The 11,331-nt window shown below is 45.2% G+C and overlaps 1 long non-coding RNA gene across 1 annotated transcript; it reads left to right on the forward strand.

Annotated features, from left to right (window-relative positions):
- Positions 1-1,939: 1,939 nt before the first annotated feature.
- On the forward strand, positions 1,940-8,284 carry LOC148052019 (uncharacterized). Its single transcript, XR_015699101.1, has 3 exons — positions 1,940-2,040; positions 6,347-6,445; positions 7,196-8,284. It is a non-coding gene; the product is annotated as an uncharacterized LOC148052019 (long non-coding RNA).
- Positions 8,285-11,331: the final 3,047 nt, after the last annotated feature.

The following is an 11,331-nucleotide window of genomic DNA, read 5'->3' on the forward strand; positions in this document are numbered from 1 at the left end:
CCAGGCTGCCCAGGGGCCGGGAAGGCACACGCTGCTGCGGGACACACCGGGCATCACGGGAGCACCGTGGTGGACAAAATCACCCGACTGCTCTCACGGCAAGCAGGGGTCGGTCATGCTCTGTCGTAAGTGAGCTCAGAGTCAATCTCTGTCTTTGAAAGTGCGCAAAGCCTACTCAGCCTTCCTTACAGCTATTCATCAAAACTTCAAAGAAGTAATATTTTTCCTGCAAGGCAGGGGGACAGCCTGGCATCCCTTTTTCCCTTTTTACTTAAAGCAGTAAATCTTCATTTTCTTAGAGCTCTAGGAGCAATTTCTCATCTCCATATATTCCTGTTTATAAAGACGTTACTTACGCAGACATCTCTTCTGCAAAATCTTTTCTGCCTCAAAAGGCTCAATACCCTTCAAGCACTATATTCCCCTTTTAAGGCACATCTTGTTTCCAGCCCAGCACGCTGCCTACCCACAGGACTCTGCCTTCTGCTGTGGCTTCAGCCTTCTACTGACAGCAGGTAATTTGCAGCTCGTTCCCCTCCATGCAAAAGCAAAGCTGATCATCAGCTTCTTCCAACTCATCGCCTCTTACCAGAGATAAAAGGCTGTCCTTCCTCACAAGGCAGCGTGTGAAACGTGTCAGAAGAGCAATGTATCACATGGCCGGACTTGTCGCATTAGAGGAGAGTCTGATCCTCTCCTTCAGGACCTGTCATTCCACGTTACAGACCAGCCTGAGCAGCTACAGGGCTCTCTCATCAGCATTCACTGTATTTAATGTGGAATTGTAAAACACTGAGCTCAGATGAAAACAGACTGCCTTAAGTTACATGGCCAACTGCAAGCCAGCCTAGAAAGACGTGCCCTTCCTGTGATGGTGGAGCAGCATTAGGCCAAATCTGAATGCTTGTGGCAATCCCATCTGGGTTTTATTCAGAAATAATTTGGTAATACCTGTGGGACTAAAGAAGCGAATATCTGCTTACCTGTTGGCGTTTGCCGGGGGTATTTTCAGGCAGGCTCTGAAGAGGCTGTTGAAAGGCACAGTGGGACAAAGGAGAGAGCTCGGGGTGCTGAGCGCTCCTGGGCGCCTGAGTGCCCTCAGCCCAGCACCTCTGCTGGGCCTTTACTGACCTGGTTTGACTCTGGGCTTGCCTTGCACTAACCTGACTCCAATGACTTCACTAGGAGGCCTCCAAAATTACAAATGTAAGAAAGAGGAAAATTTGACCCTAGCCACAATCACAGTAGAAATACCAGCGCTTGCTGCTTACGGGGCGGGGGAGAAAAAAGAAAAGAGGAAAAAGGGGGGGAAAAGAGCAAAGACTGAGCAGACATGCTGTCTATAGGCTATCTCTAATAGTGCAAGTGCTGGCAAAGCAAATCATGAAGATTTAACAGCTATTGGACCTTAACAGGCTGAAGCCCTGGTGGCTGTAGCCCTGGCATTAGCAGGGCCTTTCTCCACTTAGTACTTTCTTAATTCTGGTCCAGGTGCTGCATTTGTCCACCTCATAGTCAGTCTCACACCACGTTTGCCACCATACTGTCATTCTCATCTTCAGAACTGAGAAGTCTGAAGTTAAGCAGAGGAGAGCCATGGGCTCCATCCGTAGCTCAGTGCAGGCCTCGGGCAGCCACTGCGCAGGAAGGAGCTTCGCTCTCCCTGCTCAGTTGTTATTTTGGTGCCTCCAGCTTTGCGAACCCTCCTAGCACGGGCCGATTCTTGGACACGTTAAATGCCACCGTACTGCGAACACACCGACAAGTTCCCCAGGGCTCAGCTACATCAGTGAATGGCACAACTTGTAATTCATCCTGTCGATAAGTGGGTGTGTTAATCAAGGGGAAAATCTGTGCAACTGGCTGATCTTGATTCCAATTAATTTCCCGTTAACAGATTTCCTAAATCATTAACAGAATGCCTAGTTACAGATGATGCCAATAACTCTTTGGCACATATGGCCTTCCTGCCATCACGGGAGGGAGTGGGCTGGCTCAGTCTGAAGGGAGAACTTTGAGAGTCCTGGTGCATTTCTTGAAGTAAGGATTTTTACCTGAATATTTGTATAGAGGGATCTGCTTGCTGGAAGACCTGCGTCTTGGTTAAGATTGATGTCTTTGTAAAGGGAAATTAGGTTTTGTGTGATAGGAAGCAAAGTTTACAGTAGCATGTGTATGGTGAAGTTGGATAACTTTGATTTCTATCTGAAATTATTGTGGCTCTACATAAATCTGAAAAATATTGTGTTCCATTCATATCCCTTGCTTTTTTTCCTAAATCATGAGGGCTTTTCACAGTATAAATATGGGGGGGGGGGATCAAGTGAGTGACGCATATCTATCCTTTTCTATCCACCCTAAAAAACTCTGAGGGCTATGGAAAAGCACTCTGGAGCTGTTAATAATTGGGGGTATTGATTAGGTAGCAGGGAGTCAAGATTCTGGCTTATGATTCAGAAGACTTGCTACAGGATCAGACCTCTAAAACGTGCAGTACTCAGTGTGTCAGAGAAGGAAGAAAGTTTTAGTGTACCTAGGTATTTTAAGTTTTATAGTGTTTCAGGTTCCTGCTGTTCTACAGTGCTCCACTGTTGAAGAGTTGCATTACATTCAACCTACCAGGTGGGATTCTTCAGCGGAGAGGAAATTTTGGGAGCTGAAACTTGCTGGGCAGGAATTGTGGATTTAGACGATGAGCAGGATGGCATAGTAAAGAAAATTAATTTTCATGGAATCTTTTTGTAGTTCTGGATATTTTTAAAATCCCTTCTTTAGTATATTAGATTTTAGTTGGTAGAAATAAGGCCTTTTGGTTTTTTTCCATGGGGAAGCTCCTGGTGCCTCTGAAGGTGGTGGGAGTTGTGCTGTCGCTACAGCTGCTGAGACCGTGATTTTATCCTTCAGCTTCGTGGTTTGCAGTGAGCCACCGGAGTTCACCTCCACTTTAGGACAGCCTAATTTGGGCTGTTCTTGGCTTCTAGCTGTGCCGTAGACCATTGAGTAAGGACTCTGCTCTTGAAAAAGAAAACCCTTAGGACTAACCCCAGTGGAGTTAAGAATGGTATCTTCAATTGTGGGTGCTTTATTCAGAGCGTCCATCTCAAAGGAGCTTGATGTCATTCCTGTCATTGAGGGTTGGTTCTGGTAAGAGTTACTATGCCTCCGTTTTCTACAGGTTTGTTGTCTCTTTCTACCTGGAAATCATGTTTGAGGTCTCTTGGTTTCTGGGTATTTGGCAGCCCCTGCTGTGCTGTAGAGTGGCTGGGCATATGCAAAACATCACAAGTCAACATGCAATAACTTAAATAGGCCCTTGACTTTATTATAAATGGCAGACTGTAGTTGAAACATGATTCTTTTTCAGCATATCTCAGACTCGGATACTTACAAGTGCAGTGTAGGACCCTTGCAGTGCATGCAGCTTTACTAACGAATGCTGCGTTAACCACCAGCCCTGGGAGCAGCCGCTGAAGTAGGACCCAACGGATCAGTTACACAACCCTGGAATTTAAAACAGCAGCATGAGGAAGAAAAAAAAAAATCCAGAGCAAATAATCTGACTGGGGGGAAGGAAAATAATTTTATTTTATAATTAAGCTACAAAGCAGGATGACAGACTTCATAAACCGAGTCCTGTTTCCCTAGACAAGCCAATTAATGTACATGGTTGGAATGATACGTGTTTTAACAAGCAGCATGAAAAATAGTGTGTTTCAAGTTAGGAAAGTCGCACTCAAAGCCTTTAACATGCACAGTCAGCTAGATACAAAACACCAACAAATCTATCTTAACAAGCTTTTAAAATGTATTTGGAGTAATGAGGAGAAAATATAGGAAGACTTATAAACACACGTGAAAGTAATTTCAGCAGTTATAGATTGCATAGCACAGTGAAAGCATTTTAGTTACTGAGCAGCAGTAAAATGTGTTGACTGTTTAATTTGTACACAGTTTTATTTTACAGCATTTTAAAAGTTGCCTTTTGGCAGAGAGAATACATAAGGATGTAGACTTATCGTAAGGCAGATGACTGACAAGAGAGCTCAAGTTCCCTTCAAGGTTAGAACTATTGTGGGAGAACACTGCTCCCGAGGGTCTGGGATGTACGTGGCTGTGGCTGCGTCTATAATCAATTCCAGTTATGGATCCCACCAGCAAAGGCATACTTGGATTCTTGCAGTTCATTAACAGCTGTGTTTCACATTTATTTTTTTTGCCAAGGCCTGATCCTAGCCTCATGCTGGACAGCCTGCTCTTCAGTCAATGGGCTTCAGATGGAGCCTTTAATGAGAAATTGTCTTTTTAGAGATGTGCCGTAATTAACTAGAACAGGTTCCTCATTGCTGTTTGTGAAATGACTGTGACTTCCTGCAGAGTCGTCTTTATCTAACAACCACACAGGAGTCCCAGAGTCCTTATGAGGTCTAGAAACTTCATTACAGATAATTTTACAGTTGGTATCTTCAAGCATAGCTCAGGTTAAAAATACCGCGCTTTGAATAGTATAGAATAGTTCTTCACCCTAGCCAAGAAGTCTGGGTTCCACCCTTCCATCTGAGAGGCAAGTGCTTTTGAGTCGTAAGAGCAGTAGTTAGCAAGACAATAATAAAATTGCAAAGAACTACTTGAGCATATATGAAGTCCATGTAGCAGGGTGGGCAGTAGTTGTGTCTACTTTATATTAGAAAAGGGAAAGAAGATGGTAATGCTTAACTGGCTTCAAGTCTCAAGAGAGGAGGCATCAGTCCGTAATAACTAAATGGCAATATAAATGGGCAACAGCAGAACTTACACTTCAGTAGCTGAGTGTGATGCTCTCTCTGCATGCTCTAAGGCTTATTTATGATGAATCTCTCCTCCCCTACCCCGGCAATGCCTGAGGAGAACATCTGATTTGGAGGTGGGTGAGAGGGGAAGCCTGGCTCAGGCCAAGGGCAGAGCTGAGCTCCTCCGAATCCAGCAGCCCTGAAAGCGCTGCGCTGTGCGAGTGCCTGCGGCTGTTGCCTTCCCTAAGGAATGCTCGGCCATTTGGACTCGATATCAACTGAAATGGAGCCATCAGTGTTTCAACTCGGAAAGCGTTAGATCGGGGGTTACAAATCTCATGCTCTTACTCGTTGTAAGCGTTAAGCTGTTGTTTCTTAACTGCTCCAAGCTAAATGCACATGATCAGCAGCGCTGATACACAGTATTGATTTTTATGATGTTTTTGGAGTTCACATGTGACTCCCAGATACCGTAGGCACAAGCCAAGGAGTCCTGGGTGAGCTCCATACCGTCAAACCCATGAAAGACTCTATTCAGTTGTGTCGTTGCTGCTGAACTAGTGGCTGGGGAAAAGCTCTGCTGTACTGAAGATTAATAAGAGCTCTCAAAATAGCAGCCCAAAATTTACCTCTCTTTGTGGTTTGGTGCAATATCCTATGAATCAGTGGCGGTTAAGGCTGTTTCCATCTATTTTTTTCCTCTCTGTGAGATGAAAGACCAGGGCCCCACCCTCCTTAAGTAATAAAGTTTCACCAGCAGCTCCTCTCTGCGTGTGGATGGACCAACTGCCTTTCCCAAGCCGACAGCCAGTTTCCAGCCATCTCTAGGCCAAGTTACGCTGTAGCATCTGGTTGTCATTACATAAAATGGAATAGGGCTGTTTTTCTATCTCTCTTGCATATGTTAATATAGCACAGCTGGACTCCAAAATGTGGAGAGAAGCTTTTTGCAGAAGCACGAGGCCAGAAATTTGCCACTTTCTATGGTGCGCAGTCTGGCTGCGGCATTGGGCAGGCATCAGTGCTCCTGCTCCTCCCAGGGGTTAACCTGCCGCTGCAGCCATAAGCCTGCCTTGGACCCCACAGAAAACACTCTGTATTGGTATTGCTGCTGAGAATCACTGTTTGGACGGAGCAGAAAACAGCCTTTTGTAAAAATTACTGAGGAGGAGTGCCATTCCCATGCGGTTGCTCACCCCCGTCACCTGGTATCTGGGTGTGCAGTGCTGGGAGCCACCTGCAAAACAGCTCAGAGAGGCTTCCCAGCAGCACAGGTACCCTTCCTTGTCAATGTTATGCCTCGTTTGCTTTCTCCGCTGCCTAACTGAAGTACCAAACTAAACTGCTACCGCCTCCATCTGTTCTCCTTTAAGCTCTAATCCCATAAAACAGCTCTGCATGTGTTTAATGCTCAGTGTGGTCCGGTCATCTTGCTGAAGTTAAAAGACCTGGATGTTCAGCCATGTGCAGGGCTTGTATGGAAATACCAGCGCAGAGAGAGTGGTGTAGGCACAACTGGCACCTTTAAAGCCAGGTTCAATAAATAACCTTGCTGTGCTTTGGTCTGTTCCTCTTCCCAGCACTTAACATCTATTGACGTCTCCTGCTTACGTTCCTTTTTGAAGCACAACGCACCGAGCGTGTACCTTTTGTTACACTAAAGGCAAAGTAACGCGGAGGTAAGCTCGACTTCCAGGATACGCAGAAGCCTTAAATGTAACCTGGCATCCCTTAATGACAGTGCCTTAAATGTAACCTGAAAAAAAGAAAAATAGATCCCTGTTTCAGTTTAAGTTGGTAGCTTCATTTCTCTTACTTTCTACATGTTTAATTTATCTCTGCATTCAGAATTCCTCATGCAAATTATCACTGACTCTGTTTAACTCTGCTTAACTAATTGGTACTTGTATATGCAAGATTAGTGATCAACTATATTAATATTATTGACCCCTGTTTGCCTCTTGGTGCTATCTATTTTTCCCAGGTGAATGCAATTAGAGCGTAATTAATTATCAAATAGCTATGTTCCTTTTATTCTGAACACTGTAACAATTACACACCGAGATCGGCACAAAATCCCGAATACATAAATCATTGTTTTGTGCTTTCCCCATAGAATCCATGGGAGATTTGCTAGAAAACAGACACAAGTAGTTGATACATAATGTATTTAAAGACCTATAAAAGTTTTATCCTTGAGGGTCCACTGAGAATCGGATGGTTTGAATTTAACTTTTAATTGTATAGCTGGGAAATGAAATACAGATAAAGGGATGGTTACTGTAACTGGCACCAGACCAAAATAAATGTTGGACCCAGCTGTCCATAGCCTTGAATACATGAATAACTTTATGCTCTTGGGTTGTTTAATTGGATTCTGTGGGACTGTGAATTTGAGTAAACTTGTTCATGCATGGCTATTTTTTCAGGATCAGGCTGTTGCAAGTACTTTCATTGTTGAAAAGAGGAAAAAATTCACAGTGACTGTAGACGAGGCCATCATTTGACTCCAGGGGCGTCAGGTCTGCTCTTGCCCCGGGAGTGCTCTCGTTCGTCCTGCGTCGGTGCCCAGGAATCCCCCTTACCGGGGCAGCAGCTAACTCTGCGAGTGCTGAGTACTGTGGCCACGGCATCTACTAACATTGCAACATTAGAAGAAGAAATTATTTCTGTCGTTTTCAAGGCCAAATCTAAATGTAAATTGGCTTCTTCACTTGAAGTAAAAACAGTGATGGGATAGGGAGCCCAGGTAAAGATCCTCGCCTCACTGGCCATCCAAACCATCGCAGGCCAGGAGCTGCATCAGCTTTACATATCTTGTCCAAGCCAAGCCAAGCCCGGACGCTTGTCCTGGTGCAGGGTGCCCTGTTCCTCGCCTGCTGCTGAGCACCGAGCTCCAGCACCGCAGGGGCAGGCTGTGGCCACAGCGATTCAGAGGAGTCAGACCCTTTCTGTCCTTGCTCCAACATCTCCAGCTTTCCCACCTCCCAGTTAGGGGTGTGAGGTACTTGGGGTGCAGGGGGATGGATATTGAGTGTGAATCTTACCTTGGGTAAAAAGCTTTTTGACATATTGGGATTAAAAATTAATGCATGCTGCAATAGTTGCAGGTTTCATTTTCCCCTTTAAAAAGGCATAGAGGAGCGGACCAAAAGAAAAGCGCATGTTTGGCGAGAAAGATTGGCAAGAATGAAGAGAGGCAGGGTGGGGTGTGCTCACAAAGTGACTCCGTATTCACTAGGCCCTTAGAGCTGTGCCTGTGTGCATTAAAGAAAATGCAACTAGATAGTCAGCTCCCTTGGGGGTTTTCTCCACCTCTTCCATTTACAAAGGACCACTGGAGCACACTGGACAGAAATGCAAAACATCTTGATTTTTCTGTTTTTGTCTGGGATAATTTGGATAAATTGCTTTACCGTTGTGCATCCAAGCTTTTCTGCTGGTAAAACAGGGACAGTAACATAAATGTTCTTTTTATAAAGTGCTTTGAGATTTTTTTTTTTTTTATTACTGTGACAGCCTGGAGTCCGAGTGCACAAACATATGAAGTCTTGTAAAGCACAATGTTTACATTTAAATTACTGTTCTGAAATGTGGGTTTAAATTACAAAAAAGGGAAAAAGGGTCTGTTTATGAGCTTTGGCCCGTTCTCTCACCACTCCTCCCCAAATTAGTTTATTAAATCCTAAGCTCAGCGACTCAGGGCAGTCAAGCCTGCTTTCCAGGCTGCGGTGAACAACAACAGGCGCTTTCTGAAGGTTTAAATATGCCGGTGTCTGGGTTGGTTTTTCCCCTCGGTTTTTCTTTTCGCTTCTTTTGCCCTTTCAGGTTTGGGAGCAAAACGGCTAAATACCAGCGAGCGGCGCCTGCTTCTGGTTGACGCGCCGGCACGGGCTGCGGGTGCCTTCCCCGACAGGCTGCCGAGCTGTCGGCCCGCAGCGGCTCCCCACCAGCCCCGCGCGGCTCCCCCTGCTCGGGGCCGTGGCCGGGCGGACGGACAGACGGACGCCAGTCCCGCGCCGGGCTCCGCGCCGCCCCCGAAGCCGGTGCTGCGGCGCCACCTGGCGGCGCGCGGGGGCGCAGGCTCCGGCGCTCCCCGCCGCGCCCCGGAGCCGCGGGCGCCCGCAGCGCGGAGGCCAAGCCCGGTGCAGCCGCCGGCTGTGCTGAACTTGGGCGCTTCCCTCGCGTTTCAAGACCACCCTGTTTTTCCCCCAGACTTGCTGGTAGCTGGTTAAATAAGAGGCGGTAGCGCTACCTATTCATAACCATTTCTCCACCCTGCGTTTGCTGGCCGTGCTGTCGGGCTCCGTCGGCTCATGCTCTCGTCATGTTCATAACAGCCAGGAATCGGTATTCAAGAGGCAAAAGTGCCTCGTTACCTGTTTTACTAGTTTTCCAAGAGATTTTCCGAGAGTGGTGCTCTACTAATGCTGAGCTCAGCTCTCCATGGCAGGTTTTACTGGTTTGAGATGGAAAAGAGCTGTTAAAAACGAGAAGGTGGAGAGGGAGGAAAAAGTAAAGAAAACACCCCAGACTCCAGTGATGACAGCTTGGAATACAATTAGCTGAACATCTCCTGGCTGGAAAGCCCTGAAATACTGAAGGCTGCAGGAGACTTTTAGAATGATGTTGCAAGAAGTTTGAAAAATATATTCCATATTGCCCATAAGTTTTAATTGGCAGGGACGAGCAAGCCAAATTTTATTGGTAGAAACACATCAGAGAGTTCTGCGCATAATTGTCCTCTCTTACTGTGGTACTTCATTTATGTTTTCTAGCATAAGCATTTATTTGAATATGTGCTGGGCAGTTCTAAAATATCTCCGTGTATCTGTGATGGCTGCCTGACACAAATTAAGTCAGACAATTTCAAGGTTTTGTTAAGTCACTGCTCTTCTTGCCAGCTTCTGCGACTGAGAAATTGTGAACCATGAAGTCTAGCTTGCTAATATCCGTGAACACATCCCGGGAGAGGATGATTTCAGGTCCATCAACTGTGCACGTGGCCTTAGTGATTCTAACTTCACTTTTCTCTTTGTCAGAATCTGAATCGAGCAGAGCAATGAGGCAGCCTGTCTTTAACTCCTCCTTCTGATTACGAAAAATAACAGCGCCTGAAGGTAAAGCTTCTTCCCTTAAACCAAGAGGACTTGCTATCTGGCTGTCACGTAAAAATAACTCCAAAACAATATCTGGAGGTACCAGACCTCTTCTCTTTCAGTTGTATCAGTTTGAAAGAGCTCATTTGCTAAATTAAGGTTGTTCAAGTCTTGCCTTCAGCCAAGGCCCTGGATTACATAGGGTTCCTTCTACTGGTTTTCAGTGGGCTTTACATGAGAAAAGATTATGTTCTCCACCCTCACTTGCTCTCGCTTCTGCTTTTCATTCAGAGCTGTTCTTAGCCTTTTGCAATTCTGAGAATTGCTTTTTCTCTTCATTGAGGGAAGGCTGTTGTCTGTGACAGCTGCCAAGGTATACATGGTCTGCCACAAAAGCAAGTCACAACAGCTAAAATTCTGGCTGCATCTCTCAAAATAGGTTAGGTAGTTAGCAGAAGCATTAACAGAGCCATTTCTTATAAATTATGATTAATTGAGTATGAATTATGAATTATAGTTCACATTTGGTGCTCAGCATGCTGCTTAAGAACACTTGTCACATGTGGTACTCTTCCATTTTCCAGTAAGAATTAAAGGATGTTTATAGAGAAGGAAGTATTTGATGTTACTGTGGCATAAATTGGAACAGCTCCACTGCTCAGTGATCTTAGTCTGGATTTCATCCAGAATTACTCCAGAGATAATTTTACCCAATTTTTATTGCATTTCTTCCTTTGGATGGTTTTTTTGTTGTTGTCGTTTGATTTGTGGGTTGTTTGTTGTCCCTCCACTCCCCATTTCAAGTGAGTTCCTGCTGCTCGGCTTGGTGACTTTCACCTTTGCTGTTGTCCATATGTTGTAGGGCAGGCCAATGATATTCTGTTTTGGGGTGACCTTCTGCAAAAACCTGATGGCAGAAACTAGACTGGTTGGGCTGGAGACAAAAGCTGGTTTAAGTGCAGTGACCTTTACTGGCCAGGTCCTGGGTAGGACTTTTAGACCAACACAAATGCTATGACTGTGACATAGCAATACCAGTTATTCCAGCCTGAAGAGCTGGCCCAAACCCTTGTTTCAGTTGCACAGAATTACCCTTCATTACTCATTCCAAATCACTTAAATCCTCTTTGGGATTTGTTCTTTCTTCATTTTTGTTACTGTTAAAATAATCATCAACACTTATAGGTCTACAGTGGGATGAAGCAGGGGAAAGAGAGTTCTTCAAGTTGCTGATTTCTTTTGAAAATAATGCTGCCCTGCACTTAAATCCATGGCCCTAATTATAAGGGCTATAACTGCATGTGCAAATGTAAATGGATTTTTGCTTAGACCCTGGAGGTGCTCATACAGATGTCTTGAAACTTCTTTGTGAGCCTCATGGATCTCCCATGGGATGTTCTCCCCTAGGATAATCATGACGTGGGTAATCACTTGCAAAGCACAAATTCTGGCAGCTAAACAAGTTG

This window comes from Nipponia nippon, unplaced genomic scaffold (assembly GCF_047370975.1).
Source record: "Nipponia nippon isolate SJK-2023a ecotype South Korea unplaced genomic scaffold, ASM4737097v1 scaffold_5, whole genome shotgun sequence".
NCBI lineage: Eukaryota > Metazoa > Chordata > Aves > Pelecaniformes > Threskiornithidae > Nipponia > Nipponia nippon.